Source organism: Engystomops pustulosus, chromosome 1 (assembly GCF_040894005.1).
Source record: "Engystomops pustulosus chromosome 1, aEngPut4.maternal, whole genome shotgun sequence".
Classification (NCBI taxonomy): Eukaryota; Metazoa; Chordata; class Amphibia; order Anura; family Leptodactylidae; genus Engystomops; species Engystomops pustulosus.
In genome coordinates, this window is record NC_092411.1 from 127,556,605 (window position 1) to 127,570,143 (window position 13,539).

At 38.0% G+C, this 13,539-nt stretch overlaps 1 protein-coding gene across 11 annotated transcripts in view; it reads left to right on the plus strand.

Annotated features, from left to right (window-relative positions):
- Positions 1-13,539, plus strand: part of LINGO2 (leucine rich repeat and Ig domain containing 2) — an 840,065-nt gene that overhangs the window by 539,021 nt on the left and 287,505 nt on the right. Inside the window, exon 1 of one of the 11 annotated variants that reach the window (XM_072153109.1) lies at positions 6,850-6,966. The exons of 9 other annotated variants lie outside the window; for them this stretch is intronic. The gene's annotated coding sequence lies outside the window, so the exon portion shown is untranslated. Of the gene's footprint in view, positions 1-6,849; positions 6,967-13,539 lie in introns of those variants that run through there. One more of the 11 variants, XM_072153091.1, reaches the window with a different exon arrangement.

Here is a 13,539-nt window from a genome sequence, read left to right on the forward strand (position 1 = left end):
GCAGATTTATCAAGTGTCTGAAAGTCAAAATATTTCTAGTTGCCCATCGCAACCAATCATAGCTCCCCTTTAAAATATTCATGAGCACTGGTAAAATGAAAGCTGAGCTGTGATTGTTTGCCATGGGCACTTGATAAATCTGCTCCAATGTTTTTGTATATAAATATGTGTATACATGAGTGTATAAATGTGATTGTATACATTTTAAGGGGGAGGGGGGCCCTGCAGAAGTCTGCTATGAGGCCTAACCTCTCCTAGTTATACCCCTGGGTATACAACTTGAGTAATATACAATTTTATTTTCCACTAATGGTATTTACAGAAATCCTATTGAATATAATACTGTATCCAGAAAAAAAGTAGAGCCATACAGTACTGTAGGAAAGCCTGTAGAACATAGTTTACATTTTGTAACTCCATCACTTGAGCTGAAGTGTTTTGCCTGAGGCTATGAGAAGAGCTGACAGTGCTTCAGCGAAAGATCAGCTGCTTCAGTTGTCACACATCTCCTCTGCTATTCCACAGCCGCTGTGCAGCTGCACAATTCTGTGCTTTGTCATTTTATCTTGTAATGGCAATTTCCTTGTTTAATTAGCACTTGTTAACCTCTAAGTAATGCCCAGATCCCTCACATTTATGTTGATCCATCTGTACCAATATTTATACATCTCAGAATCTCTTCTGTTATTTTTAATGCATGTCCTTTGCTCAGAGGGAAAACCTTTGATTTGCGATATGTGTGAACATGATCCTAATTAACATCAGCAGACAGATATTTTTTGTGGGGCCACTGCTTTAAAAAAAGGGCAGTCATGGCTAAAATCTATTAATGGTGATACCTAAATATGAAATGAAAAGTGCATCATGTAACAGAGTTTACAATGACAATGGGGCCCATTATCTAAGAACAGCGAAACTGTACTAAACTGTGCAGGGTGCACCAGATTCAGGATTTCCTGTGCACGTTCTTCATGAATTTTCTGCTCCTTGCACTGCCCTGACAGAGTGCACAACAGTTTTTTGGTGCACCTTTAACATAGGGCTTGCAACAATTCTGTCTGACTTTACATGTTAAATCTGATGCACAGTCTGATTGAGCACCAAAACTAACTTGCGCCACATAAAGACTAGTGCAGCTGCACCACAAAATGGTCACGTGGAACAAAAATGTGGTGCAGACACTGCTTAAATACCTGTGCAAGCAAATTACACTAGAAAGAAAGCACAAATTCCGTCAGAAAACTGGTGCAAAGGCCTTAGTAAAAGTGTCCTAATGTGTCTTTTTATTCAACATATATAGGGGAATTTTTAGAAAGTATTAAAGAAGTATATTGTTATTTGTAAAAGGTATTGTCAACATTATTGTACTACCAATCAGAAAACACATTACACATATTAATGTTATAAATAAACCGCAAAAATGCAATCACTGTAGCTGTCTTTTCCATGCAGTCGAATGCTATCATGACTTTTCATGGTTCTTTTCTCTGGGCTTTTATTGGTGTGAAAAAGTCTTAAAATAGTCACATTGAGGCTTTTTGGGACTTTTCGCTGCTAAAATGTCTAATAGGACTATTTGCACCTCTTTATTAATCCTTGGTAAACATATAACAGCTGCTAGTGCAACACTGTGCAAAGCCAGATTCATTGCTTGAGACTTTTGCAAAAAAAATCCAATAAAAATCCACAGGTCAGTTAACCCCATTCTGGCCCACTCCATCAGTAAATGTCTCCGTTTATGCCGTCTCCATGTCCACACGGCGTGCAGGTGGTGTAGTTGCTAGAATCATTGCAATTTATTGCAGTGCACAATAAATTGTGATTATATCAGTGTTTTATGCCAGAAAACTGCTCTTCCTTATATTAAATGGAGCAGCAGTGTGTATGTGTGACCTTTGATTTAGGATCACACACTCCTTCTCGTGATCTACCACTAGGACCTCCACTAATGAGCAATTCTTGGGTTGTTTATGTGCATGGAATGCTTCTTTTACCTAAATATTCTGCCAGCTGTAGTCACACACTTACATACATTTAATGAATGCCTTGCAAAATCAGAGAATGTTTGTTATATGTCTAAGACACAATGTAGATAACACAATCATGTGAACTTTATTAATTATGGCCTAAAATAATTATTGAACTATAGTCATATTGTTTATTTATAATAAAGCTTTTATTTCACATTTTGTACGCGACTTTTTCTCTTAATTCATTTTTAGTTTTGTTAAACTTCCAAATAAAAGCTTATAAGAGGCCCCAAACATTAGCACAGTCAAAATTTAAGAAGCAGTTGGCAATAAATATTCTTCCTGCATTACAATCACAGGAGACTTCCCACCCTATGAGAATTACTGGTGGTCATGTCAGAGTCATCTTGAAAGAAATAAGGAGTGACAATTAGACTCCATGAGCTCTCATGCATGAATGTGACCATGTCCTCCCATCAGACCCACATATAATTGTTCATTAAATTTTATAGCGCTATGATAAATTACATACCTATCTATACACAGTAGGTTCATTTCTGTAAGCACAGTTTTGTTGCTTGAAGAAGTTTCAAGGAGCACACGCGGAATGTAGGACCACATTAAATTAGCTCATAGGATCTTTCACCCTAATCTACTACTATATTAAAAAAGCTTTATAGACATAAGTGTAGTTAAATATGGATGAAAGACGATTCTGAATATAGAATTCCGACTAGTGTCAGCTTAAGGCTGCCAATGGCCCGGGACTGTATAAAGATTGAAGACCTCACACAGGTTTACAGATTTACATAGGGATGTCTATTATGTTCATCCATTATGTAGAAGAATAATGGTCACTAGCATTAAATGAGAGCCGTTTGGCTTAGCAACATTTTCCATAGACTTGAATGTATGGAAAGTTCCCTTCCATCATGCCTACTTTAGTTATTGTCGTAAAAATAATCTCGGTTGCTGCATATATTTATTTGCAATGGTTAGAGTACCATCTGTACATGCAAGCTTTTGGAAAATGAAAAGTTTTCATTTACTGCTGTCCTACATTATTCACCTCCATAATGGAAGAGGCTAAAAGAAACCCATGAGAGTAGTGTGAACTGAGACATTTGGTAAGGAAGGCAGCATGGAAATTCAAACTCTGAGTATCAATGTATCACAAGTCAGTGATAAATCGTTATCACTGACTTGTATTAGCTGCTGCAAAAAGTCAGGAGGATAAACCCTTACACTGCTTGTCTTAAAAGACATTGGGGCTTATTTACTAAGGGTCCCCCGGGCGCATTTTTAGTCAGGTTTTCCGACTTTTCGGGGATCGCATGGGCGATTGTGAAGCATGCAATCGGATTTTGGTGCATCAGCGCTGGCTTTCATGCAACAGAAATGGGGGGGGGGGCATCAGACAATCCGATGGATTCGGACAAACCGCGGATTTAACTTAGAAATTGTGTCGCAAGCCAAGCACTTACATGCACCGGGAAGTAGAAGGTGAACTCCGGCGGACCTGAGCGGGGAAGAGACACATGCAGGATATGTGGCGCACGTTCGTAGTGAATCGCAGCAGAGTTCATCCTCGTCGGACATTCCAGATCAGGGATTGTGCAGGGACCGGGTAAGTAAATGTGCCCCATTTGCTGCATGGAAGCAGGGTAAGTGTTAAATATCCTGACTTGTTGCTTCTAATAATTAAAGTCACTGATGAGGAGGCTCAGGAGCAGCACAATATAAGAAAATATCCCCTTTCTCATTCACAGCCTTCACAGGAAAAATTTATCATCTTTAGCATGTCTACACAGCTAATTATTTAGTCAGGAAGAGATTTAGGGGCCCATGTCTAGTAATGCCTCCAACACAACAGAGGAAGCTTTGGACGGTTTCTTGCCCTGAACATAGTCAGTGTTTGAAGCTTCATCAGAGGGAACCACACAGGTCCATGCCTGCTATGTCAGTGACAGCATCACTAACTTACATAATAGTAACAGACTCTGCACATATTTTTTACTATGGAGGTTTAGGCTGCCGTGGGCCCCTTTGTATCCAGAGGCCTCTGTCAGCAGTATGAGAATCCACCATTGATGCCAACTATTTTCATTATATAATATAACTTTGTGTAGTTTTTAATTTTTAAATATTTTTGTGTGGATTTTTCATAGCATTTTTGTCCCCTGTATTTATAATGCACTGCTTGACCAAAGTGGAGTGTTTACCTTTAACAGCTACAAAAAAATGCCTTAAGAAGACAGGTATATTACAGAAAATCATCCACAACAAACAAATATTTTTTACCACATGCAGTTCTTTTTGTTTTTTTTACTGTGTAGAGGATCAGGATGCCATTTCCAGGAATTCATGTCATCTAAATCTACATTGACTGCTGTAGTGTTTTTTACATTATTTTCCATTAGTTTCCAGTGGTTTGTACAATGTTGGATGCATTTGACTCCAAAAATATCACTGGGATAGTGAACCCCAAGGATTATTTCAAATGAAGTTATGTGCTTCTGGTTTGTAATAGACTAAGAGGAAGCTATCCATTATTAGGAAAGACAGAATAAAGACTTAGTTGGTTTAGTTTAAAGATGTTCTGTATGTTAGAAAATACCATATAAATTTGAAGGAAAAAAATTTAAATCCGGCAACTCAGTTACTTTTACCCTTTCTCATTTACCTACAGAATTGATTTGACTTACTTATAGCTCACTAACCCACCCACAGAAAATCACTCAAAGGCTTTGTGTAACAGCTTTCAAATGATAACCTCATCACATTGTGGTGTAAAAATACAAAACTGCATTGAGAGATCCATTCTAGCATATATGACAAACTTCTAATTTTGATGTGTTTTGTCACATGATGTGTAATGGTTTTGCTATAAAGCATCATTGATTTCATTCTACAAAGTGCCAACATTAGCGTAGAAAAGTTGTGGATCTGTGAGCCACAATATTGTCTCCTCTGTCTTAATGTATTTATTGATTTATGTATAATATCATTATTTCATGATCACTGAGGCGGTTGTGCTATTATTCTCCAGTTTTTGTTTGTAAATATATGCATGTTATATTTCTGCTTTTTTGTACTGGGAGCTAAGTGTGGATGTTCTGCAGCTTATTACAGCATTATACCTAGAGAAAAAGTAGCACTACCATCGCCATAGAAATGGATTTTTTACTGTAAGAGCAGTAAGACTATGGTACTCTCCGCAGGAGGTTGTTTTGGCGGATTCTTTGTATATGTTCAAGAGGGGCCTGGATGTCTTTTCTGTGTACAAAAATATCACGTTATAGGGAAAAATATATGGCATTTGTTTAATCCTTACATAGTATCAGGGTCGGCTCCAGGTTTCATTAGGCACCTGGGCGGCAGAGTCTCAGTAGGCACCTTTGTAGTAAACTCACATGGCAGCATTAAAAATTCATAAATTGAAACAGCCTCTTGTTCCCTAAAATATTCCCTAGATTCCCTGGATTCATTAGCCCCCTCCACCCCTATGGATTCATTATGTACAGCCTTATGTCAGCCCCCCAGCAGCTCTGGCCAACCCAATTTGGTGTTTTTTCTGGAGCAAATTTCCAGCCAAAAGATGTAGACTTACATCCTCCTCAGAGGATTCCCACAACAGTCTGGTGAATGAAGCCTTTGATGAATAAGAGCTTGAACAAGTGATCAGACTATCAATTTTTCAAACCAACCTGTAAGAATTAAAAAAATAAAAAAAGGGATTTTAGTTAGTTAAATAAAAATTGTTTTACATACATTGAGGGGTACAGTTTCAAAAATTGTGTAACTTATGGAGTTACACTATTATTTAGGCCTCTCAAAGTGTCTTGACTGCTGAGCAGCTCCATCAAATGACACATAAAAACTTTTTCAGCATAAAACAAACATTTTGTAAATGTTAGTTATTAAGTTATTTTGGTGTTATGACTATGTGTTAGAAAATTAGAAAAGTTAAAATTTTGAAAATCGAGAATTTTTCAAAATTTCGCCAAGTATCTGTTTGTTAAATAAATAAACACAAAATAGATCACCCAAATTTATCAACTAACATAAAGCTCAATATGTCTTGAGAAAAAAAAATCTCAAAATCCCTTAGATATGTTTAAGCGTTCCAAAGTTATAACGACTTATAGTGACATATGTCAGGTGGGGCGTGTCAAGAAGGTACAATACCGCCTGGTCATTAAGGGGTTAACACATTGACTCCTGCTATCATTATATTTTATGGTCCATTGTTTGTATCCTTTATCATGATCTTGGAAACTCCCTTTATGTAGTGTGTTGCATTAATGCATTTTTAATTTTAGCATTATAATTGTTCATTCATCTATATGAGAACTAAAATATGAGACCAGTGACTTTCTACAAATATTACATTTCAAAATCTAAGCAGTGCTTAAACACAGGTACTGTAAAAAGAAACTTTAAAATACTGCTCCTGAGAAACATTTAGGAGGCTTCTGAACAAGCCAAGACATTTTGACATTTTGCAGTAGCCTCAGATGATTTCTGCACCGTTTGGACAAAGCTGGGGAAGTTTTTAAGGTAGATCAAGGTAGATCAAGTTATAACACTGGGAAACAGACTTGACACATAATTAGGCTATGGCTAAGAATAAACAATAAAAAAGTCACTGATCTATATTACATACAACCTCAATGCTAATTTTAAGAATTCTTAAAAGTGTTGTGAAATACAAATGCTGAATGTCAATGACAATAGTGAAAAGTTGCACAGTAGCACTGAAAGATCAGGCTCCAAACTAAAATGAAGTATTGATTCACACACCATGAGAGGGAAACTCATTCTGTCGTATTTTGATTAAGAAATATCATCTGATGGAGAAGAGTTTTCGTGGGTAGAAGATCACTGGGGGAGAATTCACATGGCACAGAACGAAACCACTGCCACCAACTGTGACTGCAAGATGCTTATCTCTGATAAGAATACAACAATGTTCAATGCTTTGCTGCCAAATATGGTATTTATAGTTTTTCTTGTCTTTTCCAACAAGAAGAGAACATTGAGATATAATTTGTCTTTTTTATACATATAATATATATTTTATTTTTGTCCTAAATTTTTAAAATATACAGAATATTTGGTTATTATTGACCAATCAATACACTGTGTACATTATAAAGATCAGGAATCAATATTGATCTTCAGGCAATTATTGTATTCTCAAAAACCTGTCAATACAGTTAAAAGTTATGGCACAGAAAGAGCAATAGACTCTATGCTCTGCCATTCAGCTATAACTCTACTCAGGACCCTGGAAATACTAAGTAATCTTGCATTTAAAGGAAATCTACCATCAAAATCCATAATGATAAACCAGGAACACTTACTCATAGATCTAAGCACTGTGAAAATGGTAATATTTATAGATTTGTTATCCATGGCCCCCTTCCTTCTAAAATCAACTTTTAGAATTATGCTAATTAGCTAGAAGGGCTGTGAGTGTGTTACAGAAGCCATCTGTCCTCTGCCTTCACAAGCTTTGGTTATACTACAGCAGCACATCTCAGTCTCAATATCCCCTTGTACTTCCTGTAATTTTGGCAGAAGTGAGCACACAGTGGGAGGGGGGAATTGCTCCTTAAGAATATAATAATCTTTGAATCTGCAGCATGTTGGGATTCTGGAAATACCCTAGAGCCTTTCTGGCTCTTTAGCGTAATTTTAAAAGTTGATTTTAGAAGGGAGGAGATAATGAATGACAAAGAATATGAGTAGTGTAAAGACTAGAGTTAAAAAAAACAGGTGATATTTTACTAATGCCAATGGTGGCTTCTTGTGTTTTTAAAAAAAATTATTGTAGGTGATTAAAAAACATGATAAAACATATTCAGGAATGTAGATATCTACTTCAAGACACATTTCTTTCAGCTTTTTTTTGTTTAAAGAGAATTTTTTGACACCCCAAGAGAATGATTTCTATACCAAAAGCTATCATTGGGTGAGGGCTAAAATAATTCCATTCTACTGTAGTCATAAATTTGGTCTTGAAGAATATATTTCATCATAGGTTTTTATCAGGCTATTGTGTTTTACAGCGTTTAATCTACAGGTGGCATTCTTCTGACAGCTGACTCATTCACAATTCAATTTCTTTCCCTTGTAGAGTTGCTGCTTATAGGTGTTGGTTATGTTTACTGATTTAATGGTAACAATTCCCCATGGAGTGCTATTAAAATAGGGACTGTTGTACAGAAGTCTGCCGCTGAGTGATTCAGATGTTTCCACTGGGGAAACCACTATGAGATCAGTTACTCCCTTTGAACTCTCACTGAGGATGGCACATCTGATATTCAGCTTCTTTATTACACAAACAACCCTACCTGCTAATTAATACAGTTTGGCCCAATGTTTTACAGGGAAACAGTGTTTACTTCTACACTCGATAGGAAATGGCAAACATGCTGGAGTCTGGAATTTTTGTAAACAAATATTTTTTCTGAAAATAAAACACAAAAAAATGGACAGTTATGAGTGGTCATTGAAGAATTGTATAGATTTACATCTCATTGAATGGTTTTGTAAAGTGCTGCATAATATGATGAAGCTATATTAATAAAGATTATTGTTATTATAATCTACCTGTAAAAAAAATCATGCTGCAGGGATATTGTATCATAAATGGAGGTATGCAGTGCAGTGATTTACTGTTTAACTAGACACACCTGTCTACACCGCCAACACAAAAGACTTGCCAGGTATAAAGCTTTGCTCCTGCATAGCATTCTCCTTGACGTCTCCAACATTGTTGGAAGCAATCATTTCTGCTCAGCGTGAAATGACTTTCATCAGTAAACAGAACTGAGGCCCTCTGATCAATCCATCTAGAACAGACTGCCCCGATGTCCATGACCAAATCTGTATTTGGTGAAGTGTCCAGTTACCCTTTCAGATTGTCTAGCACAAATGTTCTGACATGACTATTAAAGAGGACCTGTCACCCTGGAAAACCCATCCACCAAATGTGCCTGCCCAAAATCCTCCCCCCAGCCTCTTTCTCCCTAGCCATTTTATTTTTTAATTTATGTGCAGTAAATTGTTTAAACCGATACAACCTCTTACCAAATAAGAGGTCGGATCGTGTATCTGGTGTGCCCCCTGCCAGTGGTTACATTGTAGGAGAAGCCGGCAGCATCACAACGATGCTCCTGGCTCCTCCTACAATGTGCCGCTGGCAGGGGCGTGCTGCGGGTGTGTCAACATGCCCCCTAATGAATACCGTCGACTGCCAGCACACCAGATACATGATCCGACCTCTTATTTGGTAAGAGGTTGGATCGGTTTAAATAAATTTACTGCACATAAATTTTATAAAAAGGGCTAGGGAGAAAGGGGCTGGGTGGAGGATTATGGGGGCACATTTGGTGGGTGAGTTTTCCGGGGTGACAGGTCCTCTATAAGTTCCCTTGACCTCCTTTAAATGTACCTGGAGTTCTGTGGTATTCATTATAATCTGGTTAGGCAAGGCTTGTTTACATTGATGCTGTCATCAGTTCGATCAAAGGCCGCCCACTTTCACGCTCTAACCGAATACCCCTAACTTGTTCTGAGTAGTGTTAGTAGTGTCAACTCTTTGCCAACTTACTTGAAGGTTAAGGAAACAATTTTTCTTGGCCCACTGCTCTTCTCTTTGTCAGACTCTGTTGCGCCTTTATGTTTAATAGGGTACATACACATGCGGTATGCCCGCCGTGCGGGCATACCGCCGTGTGCTGGAGAGGAGGAGGAGGTGACCCCTCCTCCCTCCATAGAAAATAGAGGCACATGGCTGCATACTCGCCGAAAGAAAGAGCATGCTCTATCTTTTTCGGTGTGCGGCCCGGATCGGTGCCACAAATGTGTGGCACCGTATCCCCGCCGTGCCGCTATTGCCGTTTATGGGGACATACATGCGGCCGCAAATTTGCAGCCGTATTTATGTTTCAGCAAACAGCTATGTGAATGAGCCCATAGCTTTGAGAAAGATAATTGTGCTAGTATTGTGTGCAATGTTACCTAACAATCCTGTTGCATCTTAACTACTTAAAAACATGGCACACAAATATATATATAGAGCATAATTGTTTTTAGTTTTTGAACTGGTAACTTGTACAAAGGATTTGTTTGATCTGTCCCTTTGGCTCCGTGATTGGCCCTGCGTGAAAAAAAACATGCAATCACAAGATATGTATCATCTGACTGGAGGTGTATGTGTCTAATGACTATTCCTTTCCAGATTTGGAGTTGAGAATGTCAGTCAATAAGGGCCAGAAGGTAACTAATTGTAGCTAGGATACTTATTGTTTGGTTGGTTTCATTTGTCTTGCCTATGACAAGTTAAATTTCAGCTTAGGGAACTATACGTTTTGTATCTCCGTCAGCTTTTCTGTGTACCAAAAGGAATCTTCTTGTAAAGGAAATAATCAACAAATATCAACACAACTCCAAGAAGTGCCAAGAGCCATGGAAACAGGCTTGTGGCAGAACTCTTGTCACAGTCCAGCAACACTGCCCATTTCTCTAGTCTGTTCTATCTTGCCTACCTAACCAGAAAACATTATTTTCCTCTGAAAAATGCTTTCTTTGATAGAAGAAAAATTTCCTCTTGAAGGCTTGTGCCTTTTCATTGCATGAATACAATTTATTTCTAATTAAGCTTATTATTCTGCTGCTTCATCCTGGAAAATAGAGCTTTGAAAAAGGAGATCTATTCACTGAAATGTAAAAAACATACAAGATGCAACTTAAAATGACAAAGCAGTTGCTATTGATTAACCAATGGAGCAGCTGTGGTCTATTTCTTAAACATTCATGCTCCTTTTTATCTTAAATACTCCCACAAAAATGAAATAAACACTTCTTTTTTCTAGTCACATATCCGAATTAATATTTTTATGTATCTCTACTCCATTTAAATGACTGAAAATAGAAAAGATGCTTTTTATCTAGAAATAAAATAATTTTTAATTGACCATGGAAAGAAAATGGAACAACTAAACAGAACAGTTTGTGAATATGGTACAGAAACCTAATCAGTCATAAGTACTATACTATGATATATTTATAGAGGAGAATATACACTCACCGGACACTTTATTAGGTACACCTTGCTAATAACGTGTTGGACCCCCTTTTGCCTTCAGAACTGCCTCAATTCTTCGTGGCATAGATTCAACAAGATGGTGGAAGCATTCCTCAGAGATTTTGGTCCATATTGACATGATGGCATCACACAGTTGCCGCAGATTTGTCAGCTGCACATCCATGATGCGAATCTCCCGTTCCACCACATCCCAAAGATGCTCTATTGGATTGAGATCTGATGACTGTGGAGGCCATTTGAGTACAGTGAACTCATTGTCATGTTCAAGAAACCAGTCTGAGATGATTCCAGCTTTATGACATGGCGCATTATCCTGCTGAAAGTAGCCATCAGATGTTAGGTACATTGTGGTCATAAAGGGATGGACATGGTCAGCAACAATACTCAAGTAGGCTGTGGCATTGCAACGATGCTCAATTGGTACCAAGGGGCCCAAAGAGTGCCAAGAAAATATTCCCCACACCATGACACAACCACCACCAGCCTGAACCGTTGATACAAGGCATGATGGATCCATGCTTTCATGTTGTTGTTGACGCCAAATTCTGACCCTACCATCTGAATGTCGCAGCAGAAATCGAGATTCATCAGACCAGGCAACATTTTTCCAATCTTCTACTGTCCAATTTCGATGAGCTTGTGCAAATTGTAGTCTCAGTTTCCTGTTCTTAGCTGAAAGGAGTGGCACCCGGTGTGGTCTTCTGCTGCTGTAGCCCGTCTGCCTCAAATTTCGACGTACTGTGCGTTCAGAGATGCTCTTCTGCCTACCTTGGTTGTAACGGTGGCGATTTGAGTCACTGTTGCCTTTCCATCAGCTCGAACCAGTCTGCCCATTCTCCTCTGACCTCTGGCATCAACAAAGCATTTCCGCCCACAGAACTGCCGCTCACTGGATGTTTTTTTTTCTTTTTCGGACCATTCTCTGTAAACCCTAGAGATGGTTGTGCGTGAAAATCCCAGTAGATCAGCAGTTTCTGAAATACTCAGACCAGCCCTTCTGGCGCCAACAACCATGCCACTTCAAAGGCACTCAAATCACCTTTCTTCCCCATACTGATGCTCGGTTTGAACTGTAGGAGATTGTCTTGACCATGTCTACATGCCTAAATGCACTGAGTTGCCGCCATGTGATTAGCTGATTAGAAATTAAGTGTTAACGAGCAGTTGGACAGGTGTACCTAATAAAGTGGCCGGTGAGTGTATATGCTAGACAAGCTAATAACAACCACTGCACCTCAATGACTTAATTTTCTGTGTGTCACAATTTTATGTTCTACATATATTCTCTGAAATATGTGCAACAAACTATGTTTAAAATATTAAACATGACTTACCCAATACCACCCCACATGTGATTCTTAGACCTTCTGCTTTGTTCTCCTACTATCTGCTATCCTCATAATCATCTCCATGAATTTTCGAATTTTCCCATGAAGTCTCAACATTCCATATCTGTAAAAGTGATCTTAAAACTAACCAGTTTAGAACTGCCTACAATACCCAATATCCTTACAGCTAGGATCCTTCACCTAGAATGTAAGCCCCCAAAAGCAGGGTCCTCCTTACACTAATTCAATTCTGTCCAATTTTGTATCTTTTGACTTTCTGACTAAATGGTGCTCTATAAATAAATTGAATAATTTATAAAATATAAAAATGTATCACAGAGAACCAATCCAGAAGCACTACTCCATTCTATCTAGAAGTGACCAGTTCAGCTCTCATTTCAATGAGCTGAGCTTCAGGAAATATTGGCACACTTTAATTGCAGATTCAACCTTCACAGACTAGTGCAGGTCTACAATTTTGTTTTGATCTCTTTGCTCTTCACTATAGTGGAGTTTGGAGTGTGACTGTTTGTGGTTGTGAACGGTTGTCTTTTATATGGATAACAAGTTCAAACAGGAGCCATTACTACAGATAATGAGTGGAAGACAGAGAAGCCTCTTTAAGAAGAAGTTACAGGTCTTTGAGAGACAGTAATCTTGATTGTTTGTAGGTGACCAAATACTTATTTTCCATAATTTCCATAATCTGCATGGGGGAATGGACCAAAATACTAGCAACAGTGTGTACCAACCTTATGAAGACAAAAAACGCAAAAAAAAAATATAACAAAGCATTGAGATTTGCTATTGACCAAATACTTATTTTCACCATAATTTGCAAAAAAATTCTTTCAAAATCAGACAATGTGATTTTCTGGATTTGTTTTCACATTTTGTCTCTCGTAGTTGAGTTCTACCTATGATGTCAACAACAGGCCTCTCTAGTCTTTTTAAGTGGGAGAACTTGCACAACTGGTATTTGACTAAATACTTTTTTCACAATGTATTTTACTAAATCACATAGAGCAGATTATACAATTTGTCTGTTGCATAAAACCCCTTATCCAAATGTTATTTATCTTGGGAGATCCATAATGTTATAACATTTTTGGTGTACAAGTCA